General features: G+C 39.4%; 1 protein-coding gene across 10 annotated transcripts in view; it reads right to left on the bottom strand.

Moving 5' to 3' along the window:
* The window catches only part of PSKH1 (protein serine kinase H1), a 72,891-nt gene that overhangs the window by 4,960 nt on the left and 52,592 nt on the right, over positions 1 to 15,339 (bottom strand). The gene's annotated exons all lie outside the window — the stretch shown is intronic.

Genomic DNA, 15,339 nt, shown 5'->3' with positions numbered 1-15,339 from the left:
CTTTCCCAAAATAAGGGTCTGGATCTGAGGGAAAGAAGGATAATCAACTTCCCAAGGATAAGATGGCTTTCTTGAGAGAAGCACATGAGCCTCTCAGAGGGTCCCAATGACTCCAAACCTACTTCCTAACAACTACTTGATCTAGTTTTTTTCTTAAGAGTAAAGAGACATTTTAAACAACTTAACCAGACTTTGAGAGGAAACTTCTTCAAGCCTGCCTTTCTTTTGCCACAGAAATGTAAGGATCAACCAATCACCACCCTGAAATTATAAAAACTCTCAATGGCGATGAAAAGAAAGCCAAAACTCCTGCTGAAATTTATTCAGTTGAATTCAAACTCCATTAAATACCTACTGCCTATAGAGAACCTTGTGCCTAGAAGAGGCACATGGGGAGATGAAAAACTTAAACACAAACAAATATACTCTGCAATCACAAAACCTGGTCTATGCTAGGGTTTTTCTTTTACTTTTTTTTTATTATAATGAATTTTTAAAAATTCAATTATATAAAAAAATTTTTTAACCTTCATTTCCTTTGAGTCAAATCCTCATCCTCCCTCCCTTTTCTTCTCCCCTCCCCAAGAAAGCAAGCAACCTGATATAGATTTTACCTATATAATAGTGTAAAACATCTTTCCATATTAGTCCTTTTGTGATATGGAACTCAAACAAATGAAAGAAAAATGAAGAAATAAAATTAAGTATAGTATATCTCAGGCTGTGTTCAGACTTCATCAGTTCCTTCTCAGGAGGCAAATTTTTTCATCTGACAACTACCTCTTCATATCCTTTGATTACTTATCAATTGGGGAATGATTTATATTCTTATAAATTTGACTCAGTTCTCTATATATTTAAGAAATAAGGCCTTTATTAGAGATATTTGCTATAAAAATTTTTCCCACCTTTCTTCTGTTCTTCTATTCTTGGTTGCACTAGTTTTGTTTGTGTAAAACCTTTTTAGTTTAATATAATCAAAGTTTTACATTTTACATTCTATAATGCTATTGGTCATAATTTCTTCTCTTAGCCATAGATTTGACAGGTAAACTATTCTATGCTCCTCTAGTTTGCTTGGTAGTGCTTTTTATGTATAATCTAGTTTTTCTTAGCCTGTGCTCTGTGAATTCAATCGTGTCCCTATCTCTAGTTTGTTACACTAATTTTGTTGTTCAGTCATTTCAATTGTTTCTGATTCTTCCGGACATTGGAGTGGTTTGCCATGTCCTTCCCCAGTTCATTTTACAGATGAGGAACTGAGGCAAACAGGCTAAGTGCTTTGCTCAGGTTCAAAGAAGAGAAGGCTAACTTCAAGCATGGCTAAGGCTCACAGAGGCAAGCTCTGAGGTCCTGATCTGAAAGGTTCACAAGATTATAGATTTAGTCAAGCAGTCATTCTACAAGCCCTCTATGAAATATTTTTTATGTCAGGCACTAATGCTCAGTACTGTAGATGCAAAAAAGGGGGGCGGGGAATAGCCCCTCCCATGGGGCATACCTTCTAATGGGGGAAGGGCCCCCATTCAGCACACATGTGGATAACTAGTGAACCTGCCGCCTCCCCTTGTTATGAAACCAGTTATTGGTTGCTTAAGAAATCCAATTTGTTCATGTTAAAAGTTTCCTTCTGAGTTCATTGATTGGGTAGCTAAAGCTATATGACTGTACATACAGATACAATAGTAGCTTACATTCATGAACTTCTACTTGCACAAAAACCCTGCAAGGCAGATTGTGAAGCATCATTGCACTCATATGTAAGACACACACAAAGTAGATGGAAGGGATATGTACTGAGTCTTGAAGAAAGACAGGAAAACAAAAAGACAAAGCTAAGAGATTTAGTCAGAATGGACTTTAGAGTTCATCCAGTCCAACCTCCTAATTTTACAGATAGGGAAATTGAATCCTACAGAGTCCTGGGAAAGCCACCAGCCACTGATCACTTAAGGGGAGAGGTCTTCCTATACATGAGAAGAGGCACATAAATTGATGATTTATATATCTAAGGGCTAAAAATAAAAAGCAAGGCAGTGGAATATAGTTGAAAAATTATAGGAATTAGTTAGGAGACCTTGGTTTGGATTTCAATGTAGACATTAACTTCTATACCATGGAAAAGTAATTTCCCCACTATGAGCCTCCAGTTTTCTCATCTAGAAAATGGGTGTGCTATTTTACAACCTACCTTGCAGGGTTGTTGTACAGGTAGAGGTTTATAAATGCGAACTTGCTATTTCTGTCTGTACAATCATATAGCTTTAGCTATGCAATGATCTCAAAAAGAATCTCTTTAACATGAGCAAATTGGATTTCTTAAGTAACCAATGACTGGTTTCAGGAGAAGGAGAAGCTGGCAGGTTCAGTAATGAGAAATCTCTTCCAGTCAGCAAACACAAATCAATGTATTGATTTGTTTATGCCACTAGAGGGCTCACCTGCTGTACTCTGTGTAACTCCAATTTTAATTCATTATATTCCACTGAGGAAAATAACAACGTATCTGAGGCCACCAGTCATAAGGTGCCAACCATAGGCTGAGGGGCTGCGGCCAAATTTCACACAAGGCAGCACCCACAGAAGGCATGCTCTTTGAGAGCGGAACTGTTTCACTGGGTTTGTATTTCCACTGTGTAAATAATGTCTTATATACAAGAAGCACTAACTAAATGCTTATAGAATTTAATTGAACCATGACAAAGTTCAGTTCTAAGAGTGGACAAGCTAAAGTCAACTGCCAGATTCAGAATGAAGTGAGCAAAGAACCTGAAGGACTGTCAAAGAAGACAGAATGAGTAAGGCAGCACTGACCAAAGCATCACAGAACCTTTCCCCATCTTCCTGAGTCTCTTCCTGGATCATGCTTGGGGAGGGTCCCCAGCTGAGAGCCTTGGTCCCCATAAATACAACCTACCTTGACAACCTATTAGCAAGACAGCATGGACTCAACCCTCACCAAACATGAACCCAGGGGAAAGCAAAGAGAAAGTCAGTCAATGATCTTGGACAAGGAGAAGCAATGGTAGAAATATGAGAAAGCACAGAGGGGTAAAAATAAGGTCCCTTATGTTTTGGACAGAAATGGTGAAAAACTGGATGCCTGTGACTCCCTAAAAAAATGGTGGGCCAAAATGAGTATTTGTTGAGGTTTCCTTTAAGCAATATGGTCTTTACAAAGGAGTGAAGAGATATGGATTATTGTCCTGGTTCTATCAATTACAAGGTGTATGACCTTGGAAAAGGCAATTTCTCTGAACCTTAATTCCTCAAATATAGAAAGAAAAGTAATAATCCCTCTCAGAGCTTTGATGAAGATCAAATGAGGTAATATATGAGAGTTAAAATAAATTTAAAAGTATGACGTGCCATATAACTCTATGGCATTGCCAAGAGAAGCACTAGTTAGTTATTAAGTTCAACTTCACTTGTTTTTGCTGAAGCCTCTTCTCACACTTTAAAATCCAAAGGTTGTCCCAGAGCCCACTATGCTTGGCATCATCTTAACCACATTCCCACTTCACTAAGCAACTGCCACATGGCCTCTATACGATAAACACCCACCAAAAATCTCTCCTCTTAGGATAGGAAGCAGAGCCTTTGTCAGCCAAGTCCAGCATGCTCACTCTGTAACCACTTCGGGGTGGGGTGGGGGTGGAGAAACTCTTGCAATTAATTCCCATTAAAACTCAGCATTAAGAAAAATTGCAGGGCTGTTCAGATTATAGCCTTTTCTCTTACTTTCTACAAAATACATAAGTCACAGCCAACAACTGTGGAAGGAAAAGGAGAGGAGACCGTGAAGAGGCTTGCTCAGCACTATGCCTATGTAAGGGCTAAGGAAGTAGATTCAAAGTTGAACACACAACCACTTAACTGGCATTGAAAGGAACCTCAGCAGCCATCTATAAGCCACATATAAAAGGAATCTCTGCCCTAACTTAGGTGACAGATGGTCATTCAGCTTCTACTGGAGGGCCTACAATGAGGAACACATATCCCATTTGGGGTCCTAACCACAGTTTAATAGACTTAACTAATCTTTGTAAATTCCACAAGGTAGATTTTAGATAACTCTCATTGGAAGGAAGTTTTCTCTAACATAAGCCTGAACTGGCCTCTGCAACTTCTACCTATTAGTTTTGGTTTTGCCCTCTCTGGACAAAGAGAACAAGCCTAATCTAGCTGCCATCTGGAAGATCTTTAAATATTCAGCTATTCTGTCTCTGCCCTCTTCCTCAAGCCTAAACATCCCTATTTCATTTGAGAATCCTTATATGACATGAACTCAAGGTCTTAAATATGAGCAATTTTAAAATAGTTTGTATTTATACAGTACTTTACAATTTACAAAGTGATTTCTCCTCATAACAATCCTGTGAAACTTTGAGATGAACCTAGGAATAACTTTATCACCAGTTGTTGTGAAAAGAAAGTATTCACTGCATTCACCAAATATCTAACCACACTTACTCTCTATAAGATGCTAGGCCAAGCGCTGAGAAGGCCAGAAATAGGGTTGGCTGGTGTCTTTGTCCATAAAGAGTTTACAGTTAATCAGGAAGGAGAACCTGTGTACAAGTTGATTGCCTTAAACTGATTACTTAAATGCCATGTAAGAGGCCCAGCTGGTAAATAAACTCTGGAGAAATGCAGACTTTGCCCTAAAAGACTCTGGTCCGGGCTTTCCTTTGACTTCTTATGGTCACAAATAGCCTTTCCTCTTCCAACATTTTCCTTGGCCCAGAGAGCCTTGTTCTCAAATAAAGATGAAGGGAGAGCACCACAGTATTCTCAGGTGCCCCCAGTTCTCTTGTCAAGGAAGCTAATCCCTGCTTTGCTGGCCATCTGTCACTGATGGGAAAATCCTTTCCTATGGATTGGCCTCCAGCCTTTCTAGGTCTGAAGCTGTACAGGAGACACAAAACCACAGTTAAAAGGGAGAAAGAATCATGGCCACTAAGGCCTTGGTATGAAAATAGGAAACTCAAGTCAGCTTCTTTTTGTTTCTAGCCCTCATGGTTTTCCCTGTTGGTGATTAGTGTTCTAGCAAGCTACTAAAGCCTTGCAGACTCACAGGAAATAACCAGGAGAGGGAAGGGAGACCTTATAGTCTGTCTCCCCAAAAGAAGTTCTCTCTAGGGGCCTTCTTTCAGTAAATTGCACTTTTGATAATGGCCACAGCTTGCCAGGGAAAAAAGTTATAAGAGGCTTATATGTTTGCCTCAGAACTGTCCCATTTTACTCTTCTTCTAGCAAGAGTTAGAACCCAGCAGGGAATATGCCTCCAGTCAGATACAAACACTAAGCTTGATCTGTAGCCAGGAGACTTCAAAACAAGAGTGGGTTCCAGAAAGGTCAATTCTGTCACATTCTCCTCATCCCATGATACCAAATCTGAAAGCCTAAAGAGAATCCCAAATGTTTTAGAAAGTCCAGTGCTCACTCGGCAAAAACTACAAACCCACAACACCTTTTAAGCCATCAGAACTTTTAACAGAGATAGAAAAATCAAAGATTTCTAAACAGAATGGAAACAATGAATTATCAAATGAGAGACTGCCTACCCTTAGGTGTGGGTCTACACTACTAACTTCTAGAAGAGCCCAGGTGGAGAAGCTCCCCATTAACAAAGAGCTTTATAATAGCTCTGCCAATCATTTCTTTAAAGAAAATTTGGAAGCTTTGCATGAACAACACCTGCTGTAGCTGCCTTAATATCATGAAGACAAGACTAGAATAGTGAATTAGAAAATGAGACTCTAGCCTAGGGATTCTCCATTTTTTCTGTGCCATAGATTGCCTTTGGCAGTCTGGGGAAGGCTATGGATTCCATCTCAGAATAATGTTTTTTTTGTTGTTTTTTTAAAAACCCTTACTGTGTATTGGTTCCAAGGCAGAAGAGTGGTAAGGGGTGCTTAATGAGGGCTAAGTGAATTGCCCAGGGTCACACAGCTAGGAAGTATCTGAGGTCAGATTTTAACCTAGGACTGCCCATCTCTAGGCCTGGGTCTCAATCCACTGAGCCACTCAGCTGCCCCTCAGAATCATGTTTTAAGTGTATAAAACAAAATATGTAGGATTGTGAAGGAAACTAATTATATTAAAATAGAGTTAGCCAAATATTAGAAAAAACAAGTTGGCAGACCCCAGATTAAGAACCCCTGCTCTAACCTCATTCTACCACTCACTAACTCTGCAACTTTGACACTTTGAATAATTCCCCTCTTGGGGCTTCCTTCTACTGTGAGGGGTTTTGACTATCTGACATTCCTTCCAGATCCAACATTCTATGATTACTCATTTTTAAAAATTCTTTTCTCAATTTAGCACTGTAAATGATGTTTCATTTTGTATTCACATTTTACTTTTCAGGTTACTTGACTTGGCATTCTGGTCTTCTGACTCTGAATGGCCTTCTCAAATCTACTCTTCAGGAGCCCATCAAGGAGCCTGGCCCATAGGCCCATAGGCCACATCCTACCCTGCACCAATCCCCAATGGGTCCAGTTGTGGTCTCAGTTCTATAGAAGAGGGATATATACAATGGATCATTTTTTTAACATCTCCTGAAAAACAGTCTAAAAGGCAGAATGAGTGTGTGGCCTCAATCATTATTCCACAGCCCTACCTAGAAGGGTAATACTGCCTCTGCCTCATATCTCTTCTCGCTATCCTAGTCTTTCCCTCTAATCTGACAGGACCTTTCCTTCCTGCTCCTCTATTACTTTTTGTGCTCATTTCAGATTCAATACTAACCCTTAACTAAATCACCACCATGAACCACATGATTAAATACATCTTCTATATGAACTCTTTATAGAGGTAAGCATGACTCAAGTTCTAAGAACACAAAACCACTTGCTGCTGAGCCTGTATACTATGTCAGTTTCCTCCTACTATCCTCCCAACATCACAAACACCACAGAATTGTGGAATGAGTTCACAGAACTGTAAATTACTTTAGAAAAGATCTAGTTCGGTCCCCACTTTAAAGAAGAGGTGAGACCCACAGAAGTGAAGTAAGCTGCCTACAGTCATATAGATAATTAGTGAGACCCAGAATGCCACACTGAATTTTTTTAAGTGGATTTGGAGTCAGAAGATGGAGTCAAAAGACCTAAGTTCGTATTCTAGCTCCGCCAATATGAGACCTGTCCAATTCTGTTTCCTTCCTCATCTATAAAATGGGAATGATAAAGTGAGGCTCAACTGTGATAATAGATGTAAAGCTATTATATAAACACAAAATATTCTACAAATGTAACAGATTATCATCATAATGAGTAGAAGAGTAAGAACTACAGTCTGAGTCTCTTAACCTCTGGGCCGATGTTCTATCCCATCACACAATAATATTTCTTTAAGAATGAGAAGTTTCTCAAACATCCCCCAATGCAAAATGGGGCACTCTGATTCAGACAAAGTCCTCCTTGGGCCATCCTAACCTTGTGTTAAATTTGTCCTTACACATATTTTTCAAGACTTCAATGGCAATTAAATGAAACAATAGGGTGGGGAAAAGAGGGAAACCAGGTTGAGGAGAGGATATAAAAGAGAATCACAATAGCCTTTTAATAATCCATTGCTCTCTAAGCAAGAGCAGCCATCTGGTGCTATGAACTGCTACAACCCATCTTTTCCAATAAAATTACCAAGTGGATTCCACTGACACAGCATAGGCCACCTGGGCACCAATGCTGCTCCAGATGCCCTGACTCCTCCACACTTATCACACCCACAACATTCCCCTGGGCTCTGACCAACTGCCCTAAAACAATGCCTGGGCAACTCAGCTCTGTTATCTGGTTCAGCCTTTATAGAAATACTAATTCAGTATAGATTTCTAAAGATCAAACAGTTCTGCAGAATAAGGGGATGGGAAAGAAGGGTCAGGGAAGAAGTGCTAGAAAGTTGGTGCTTTTTAGCAAAGGCTAAGGTGACAAAGTCAATGAAAGCAATTAGGAATTTTGTTTTCTGAACAAACTTTTTAGAGGAGATTGTGGATTCCAGGAAGCCTGAATGCTCCTCCTACTGCAACAAATTACCATCTATGACCCTACTGATCTATTTCTCTTCTAAAGCAGAGAAAATAAAACACCTGAGTGGTAAAAGGACCTAGGTTCAAATCCTAGTTTTGTACTCATCACCAGTATATCTTTGGACAAAGTTACTTAAAACTCTTGGTCACAAATTTCCTGGCCTATAAAAGTAGTGGGGTTGAATGATCATAATCTTTAAAATCCCTCCCAGTTCTCAAAATAATGAATTTTTCCTTATGCATGTCCTAAACAAGCCAAAGAGCCCAGAGTAATGGCTCCTATGAAAGAAAACTTTCCCAAGACCCTGGGACAGAGTTTAGACCTTCAGAATAGAAGGAAGACCAGTGCAGGGGCAACCAACAGTCAAGAAGAGATAAGACAATATGACCACATATTCCTTATAGACTTCAGAAGTTCCTGAACAACACTATTGTGGTTTTTAGCTCCATAAAAATCCTTAATAACCTTGTTGCCACATCCTGGAGAATGAGGTGAGCCACACTGATGAAGATGACCCAGTAAGAGTCACATACTCCAGCCTGCTTCCCCAGGAGGCCAGGCCACTGTAGGAACTAGGAATGGTAGGGGGCCCTCCTGCTAACAAGCAACTGCAAAACCACCAACAAGTTAGAAATCTGTAGAACCCTACATTATAGATGCCTGCTGTAATGTAATATTGCATCAACAGAAAAACAACCTAAATACAGCAAAAAACAGTATGGTTCAGATCATACTTGAACAAAGCAACAGTAAAATAATAGGGCTCTATCCTTTAAAACAGAAGTCTGAAATCTTAGTCAATCAAAATGGGCCCCAGAATCTTGGCTAGTCAGAAAAAATTTTTGAAAATATACAGCATAGGGACAGCTAGGTAGCTCAGGGAACTGATAGCCAGGTCCAGGGTTCAAATATGGCCTCAGACATTTTCTAGCTATGTGACCTGGGGCAAATCACTTAACCCCCAGTGCCTAGCCCTTACCACTCTTCTGTCTTGGAACCAATACTCAGTATCAATTCTAAGACAGAAGGTAAGGGTTTATTAAGAAAAGAAAAAAAAATATGTATATGGCATAGTGTACAGATACCCTCCTTAACTGGATATAGAAATCATTGAATCCACAAGTGTTTATATTAAATGCTCACTATGTGTCAAGCACTGTGCATAGGCCCTGGGGATATAATACAAAGAACGAGGCAATCCCTACTTGCAATGAATTTACATTCTAATGGAGGGAGATAACAAACACATAGCAAAATATGTACAGCATAATGTTAATAAATACAAACACACAAATTTTTAAATAGCAGGTAATCTGAGAGGTAGGGCCCTAGCTATTGAAAAATAAGAAAAGGCTTCATGCAGACTGTCTGATCTAGGCAGCAGCTAGGTGGCTCAGTGGATTGAGAGCCAGGCCTGGAGTTGGGAGGTCCTGGTTGGTTCAAAACTGTCCTCAGACACTTCCTAGCTGTGTGACCCTGGGTAAATCACCTAAGCCCCATTGCCTAGCCCTTACCACTTTTTGCCTTGGAACTGATACACAGTACTGATTCTAAGACAGATACGGGTTTAAGAAGATAAGATCCTAAGAAGATAAGGGTTTAAAAAAAAAAAGGCTGCCTGAGCTACATCTTAAAGGGTGAGGGACCCTGGGGTGGAGTAAAGGAGGGCTTGAATTCCAATCATGAAACATAGTCAGTACAAAGCACACAACAGATAGTATATCTTGTCTGAAGAACAGAGAAACAGCCAATTTGGCTGGATCACAAATGTGGGAAGGGGAGTCATGTCCAAAGAGGTTTGGAAGCTTGGCTGGGGTCAAGCTGTATAAGGCATAAAAAGTATCTGATACTTGATCCTAGGACAATGAGAAGTTGCTGACATTGGTGAAGTAGGGGAGTCACATGATCAAATAAGCATGTAAGGGAAATTACTCTAGCAGAAGTATACAGGATGAACTGGAATGATAAGAGACTTGAGGCAAGGAAGCCATGGCAATAATCTAAGCAAAAAGTGCTAAGGACCTGAACTAAAATGGCAGCTGTATGAAAAGAGAAAAGGTTCCCATCTGAAATGTTGGCTGGGTGGAAATGGTGACTAATTAGATACATGGGTGAAGGTAACAAGTTCAGGATAATGCTGAGATTAAGAACCTGAGAAAGTAGACAATGTTTCCTTCAACAAAAATAACTTGTGAGCTATCCTTAGGCAAAAAGATTTAGGGGGAAAGATAACCAACTCAGTTTCAAACATGTTGAGTTTAAGATGTTTCTATGACATCCAGTTTGAAATATCTAATAGGCAACTGGTGATCTGAAGTTGGATATATAGGACTGAATATGCAGTTATCTACATAGTTAAAACTCAAGGGAGCTGACGAGATTACCGAGGGAGAGCAGAGGGGGAGAAAAGAAGGGTAAAACACCCACAATTAGGAAGCATGATGTGGAAAATGAGCCAGCAAAGGAACTGAGAAGGGATCAGATGAGTGGGAAATATACCAGGAGAGAGTAGTAATGAAAACAAGGGAGGAACGTGCATCCAGGAGGAGAAAGGCAACCACTACTGTTAAAAGAACAGATAGGTTAAGAAGGAGTAAGACTCGAAAAAGACTATCAGATTTGGCAATTATGAGATCACTGGTAAATAGAGGGAGAAGTCTCAATTGAGTGAATAAGGTTGAATGCCAGACTGCAAAGAGATGTGAATAAGAGGATAATAATTAAAGACAATGAGAGTATTGACTGGGTTAGAAGTTAAGGAAGCAACTCCAACCCCCTTTTTTACCTCTAGCACAAGGATCTCAGTTTACCTATAGCTTACTATAGTTAAAAATATTGGTAAATATAGAGAATCAGCTAAAAATAGTTAAACTATATATGCTAACCAATTGGGCCATCATGCTTGTGGGACTCCAATGACACCCACCCTAGTATATTTAATTTATATCACTTCATTCAGGGTGAATTCCCTGAGGTGTGTCCAGAGATAGGTTAGTCAACTGTCAAGATGTCTGAAGGAGGAGCAACAAGATCATCATCAGATGGTGCTCCAAATGTTGAGTCACTATCTTAAGAAGGCAGGTAGAGGATCTTATGGCTTGATGTCCCAAGTCTGTCTCATCCCCTCTGGCCAGGAATGCACCATACCAACATCTGACTTCTTATGTCTTGGTCTAGGTTGCTCACTAGTCTAAGGATAGAACTATGTTCACAAAAAAATGTAACAATTCACAACTTATCAGATGGCTTGGCTTCCATTCCTCTGAAATTCTAATCTCTGAAAAGATATATACATTAACGCACACTTGCTAAAGCAGAATTAAAATTAATGAATAAAAATGAAAGTATATGATTAGCATTCCTGAGCATCAATATTGCTCCTAGGTAGATTCTGAAACTTCAACTCCTCCAAAAACATTACTATAAAAATGGAATTCAAAATATAATCTTTTTTAAAACTGCCTTTCCAATAATTTATTTTCAATCTTAAAAAAAGAGGAAGTCATCTCACCAGCATCCTGCTCCTGGTTGGCAAATAAGAGAAATGTTCTTTGGTCCAATGTTTCAGAAAGCAAATCATGACAGAAGTTGAGGTTACTAAGGGGGTGCTGGCCCTAAAACCATCACTAATCTTGGGGCAATGGACCTCTAATCAAACTAAAAGAATGACTATCTCCTGAATTCGCATCAAAAAATCCAATCTTCCCTGAACTCGTGTCATCTTTCTTTTAAAGTATGGTAGCTTTCTTTTCACAGGTTGACATTAGAACAATCCTATGCAACTGCTTTTCAGTAAATGCCCTACATGATTCAACTCTTCAATTCAATTCAACTTAAGAGATTTTCTTTGGAGTCTAGAAATGACAGGAAAATGCAAAGGAAAAAAACAGTCAAGTGGAGGTTACTGAGGGTTAACTTGAACAGTGTACAGAAGATGTTCAATATTCAGATGGCTAATTTAGATGCAAAAGCTATGGTTTGTCAATTTACCCACCAGCCAATGCTCTTCGTGCCTCACTGCTAAATGATCACTTCCATACTCAGCAAAACTGGGGATAGCTAAAGCCAGCAAAATTGGGCTATTACTCACCCTAGAGTTTCTACTGAAAAGGCTTTAGAGAGTATGGAAAAGAAAATGTATTGGAGGTATTGGTAATCTAGGACACAATTCTCTATAGGAAGAAGCAGCAAACTACCTGACTGGGAATCAGGAAACTTCAGTTAGCCATGAAGCTGTAAACCCACCCAAGATGTCAAAGAATGGTAGGTCTGAGTTTCAATATGTATAAACTAGATGGAATGCTTGTGTGTTATTTTTATTTCACAAAGCAACCATAGTCCAGTGTTTGCAGCCCTGGGTTTTGTATCCAAGGCCTTGGTATGAATCCTTGGATCTTCTGTTCACTATTGCTTTGACCTCAGGCAAATTGTGTCACATCTCTGAAATTCAGTTTCTTCTCCATAAGATCAAGGAGGTAAAGCAGCTTCCACAGGGCCCTTTCAGCTCTAAAATTCTATAATCCTAAGAACACAAAGATTAACCTGGATGCTGAAAATTATAAAAGAAAACACAGTTCACAAAACTGAAGGCATTTAAAAAATAAAATACATTTTAAAAAAGAATGTTTTGTTTTGTCCAAACTAGTAAGGTGATCTGTCATTCAGATCTTTGCATGTAAAAACCACTGTAACCACTCTCTAATCTGAGTTGAGGTGGGATGCTCATAGACTCACTTGGTAAGACGGCTATCCCACTTATCTCTCTGGCCAACCCCAAATTCATCCACCATTTTCTATCAGCTCCAAATAGTTGCTTGTTGCGGGATTCTACTTTAATGGTAAATTTTGCAGATGAAACACAAGAATAAGGATGTAGAAGCAGTTAGTCTAGAAACTATCAAGTCTATTCCTTAATCATACAGAGAAGACTGAGGCCCAGAGAAATCAATGTGCCTAAGGTCACAGATGTAGAAAATGGAGAGCCATAGACATGATTCCAGGCCTTCTGATTCCAAATCCAGGATTTCTTTCTATTATCTCATATTACCTCCTATTTCAGAGGTTCTGAATCATTTTTTGTGTGTCATGAACCCCTTTGGAAGTCTAATAGAATCTATGGATCCTTTTTCTGAATAACAATTTTAAGTACATAAAACAAAATGCATAGAGTTAAAAAGGAAATAAATAGTATTGAAATAGTTATCTAAATTTAAAAAAAATTTATAGACCTCAGATGAGTTAGTTAATTGATCCTAATAAGGAAAATGTTGCCAGGTTCTGGTAAACTATGGCATAACATTCCAAGTTCTATGCTTATAAATCCCAGGTCTAATCTTGGGAGACAACCTAAGAATCTTAATTCTTTGGGCTCTGTTTGTCTCCACCCAAAAGTTTCAGTCAGTCAACAAGCATTTATTAAGTACCTACTATGCACTTGGTACTGTGCTAACTGCTGTGATAGTGGTTGGCACTAGAGAAAAAGTGCCAGACTGAAGAGTATGTGAAATTGATCACCTCGATGGGGGAGGGACCCCATGCGTGAATTTCCTGAGGAGAGAAGACTCTGGTGAGGAGAGCAGTGAGGGTCTCTCAGTCTTGAGATGTTGAAGAGAGAAGGTGGATAAAGACATTCTCCTGAGGGTTACCCATTTTTCCTGCTGGTGACTGGAAATCTTTCCCCCCAACACTTTCCAATTTAAGGAACTTTCTGAAGAGAAACCTGAGCAGACTTTACCTCAGTTCCTGTTGCCCAGGGGTGAGTCAACCTGACTTTCTCTAAGGTGGGGCTCAGGCTGCCAAGGCTTGAGTTCCCCGAAAACTTGAGGAGAGAAGAAAAGGGTTCAGGGACCCCCTTTCTCCCACTTTCCTTTTCCCATTATCCCCCACCCTTTATTCCTTTTGTATTACCTGAGTGAGTTAACATTAAACGTTATCTGTTCCCCAAGCTGAGAGTGAGTGAACAGATCTAGGGGAGACCTTTGGGTCTCGAGTAGTGAAGGTGGGATAAGAGGGACAAGAGTGTATTGGGGAGAGCAGCTTTAGCTAAGGAGGGAAGACAGAAGGGGGAAAAATCTTCAAACCCCCTCTCCTCTTTCTGAGCCAACCTATTATATCTGTTGTCTCCCCTGAACTACGCTTTGTGGAAAAGGGGGGTTCTCCTCTCCTTCCCCCCTTTCTATACCTCAGGGTCCAAACCTCCCCTCTAGACTACATCCCTTCCCTTTTTTATTTTATTTTTTTAAAACAGTTGGCACCCAGATGGGACTTGAACCCCAATATACTCTTTGTAGCAAAGAATAATATACACAGAAAAAATGAATAGGAAAAAAAATTAACCTTAAATGAAAGAGGGCTTCCAAACATTTCTAATTAAAAAAGACCAGATCTGAGGAGAAACTTTGAAATTTACACATAGGAGTGAACTATAAAAAGGTAATAAACACAATGAACAATAATAAAGGTCTAACAAGGACAAACTACTTACATCAAAAAATGGGGAGATAGTAACATGTCCCCTTTAAACCAACTGAGGTCTTTAAAAGGAGTCTAATCAGACAAAATCTGATAGTCTCATTATGATAAAGAATGAAAAGAAGAAACAGTTAGGTGGCTGGGTGGATTGGGAGCCACATCTAGAGACAAGTTTTGGATTCAAATCTGATCTGACCTCAGATACTTCCTAGCTGTGAGATTCTGGGCAAGTTACTTGACCTCCATTGCCTAACTCTTACCACTCTTCTGCCTTGGAAACAATACACAGTATTGATTCTAAGATGGAAAGGAGTTTTTAAAAAATAAAATAAATTTTAAAAAAGAATGAAAAGACAAAGGAATGGGAACATGCAAGGGGGAAGAAGGGAAAGGAAAGTTAGGGGAAATTATCTCACACCATCAGGGTGGACAAGTAGACATTTATATAAACAAGGAGAGGGAGAAGACTGACTCTTGAACCTCATCTGAACTGTTCAAAAAAAGGGAAGAATATACACTGAGTTGAGTACAGAAATACATTTCACTCAACAAGAAGGGGCAGGGGAGAAACATAGAGGAGGAATTAAAGGGAGAATAGATTAAAGGAGGGATTAGTTTTAAGCAAAACAAACTCTAAGTTATTTACAAAAATATGGCACTTTTTGAGGTGGCAAAGAATGGGAATCTGTAGGGATATCCATAATTTGGGGAAATGGTGAACAAGTTTTGACATATAAATGGAATGCTGCAGAAATCTCACTGGTAAAATGACCAACATGAAAAAATATATGAAAAAATATATGGCCTACATCCTGATAAGAGAGGT

The sequence above is a fragment of the Monodelphis domestica genome, chromosome 1 (assembly GCF_027887165.1).
Source record: "Monodelphis domestica isolate mMonDom1 chromosome 1, mMonDom1.pri, whole genome shotgun sequence".
NCBI lineage: Eukaryota > Metazoa > Chordata > Mammalia > Didelphimorphia > Didelphidae > Monodelphis > Monodelphis domestica.
The sequence above is the reverse complement of the archived record's forward strand: the minus strand, read 5'-3'. Positions and strand labels throughout refer to the sequence as shown.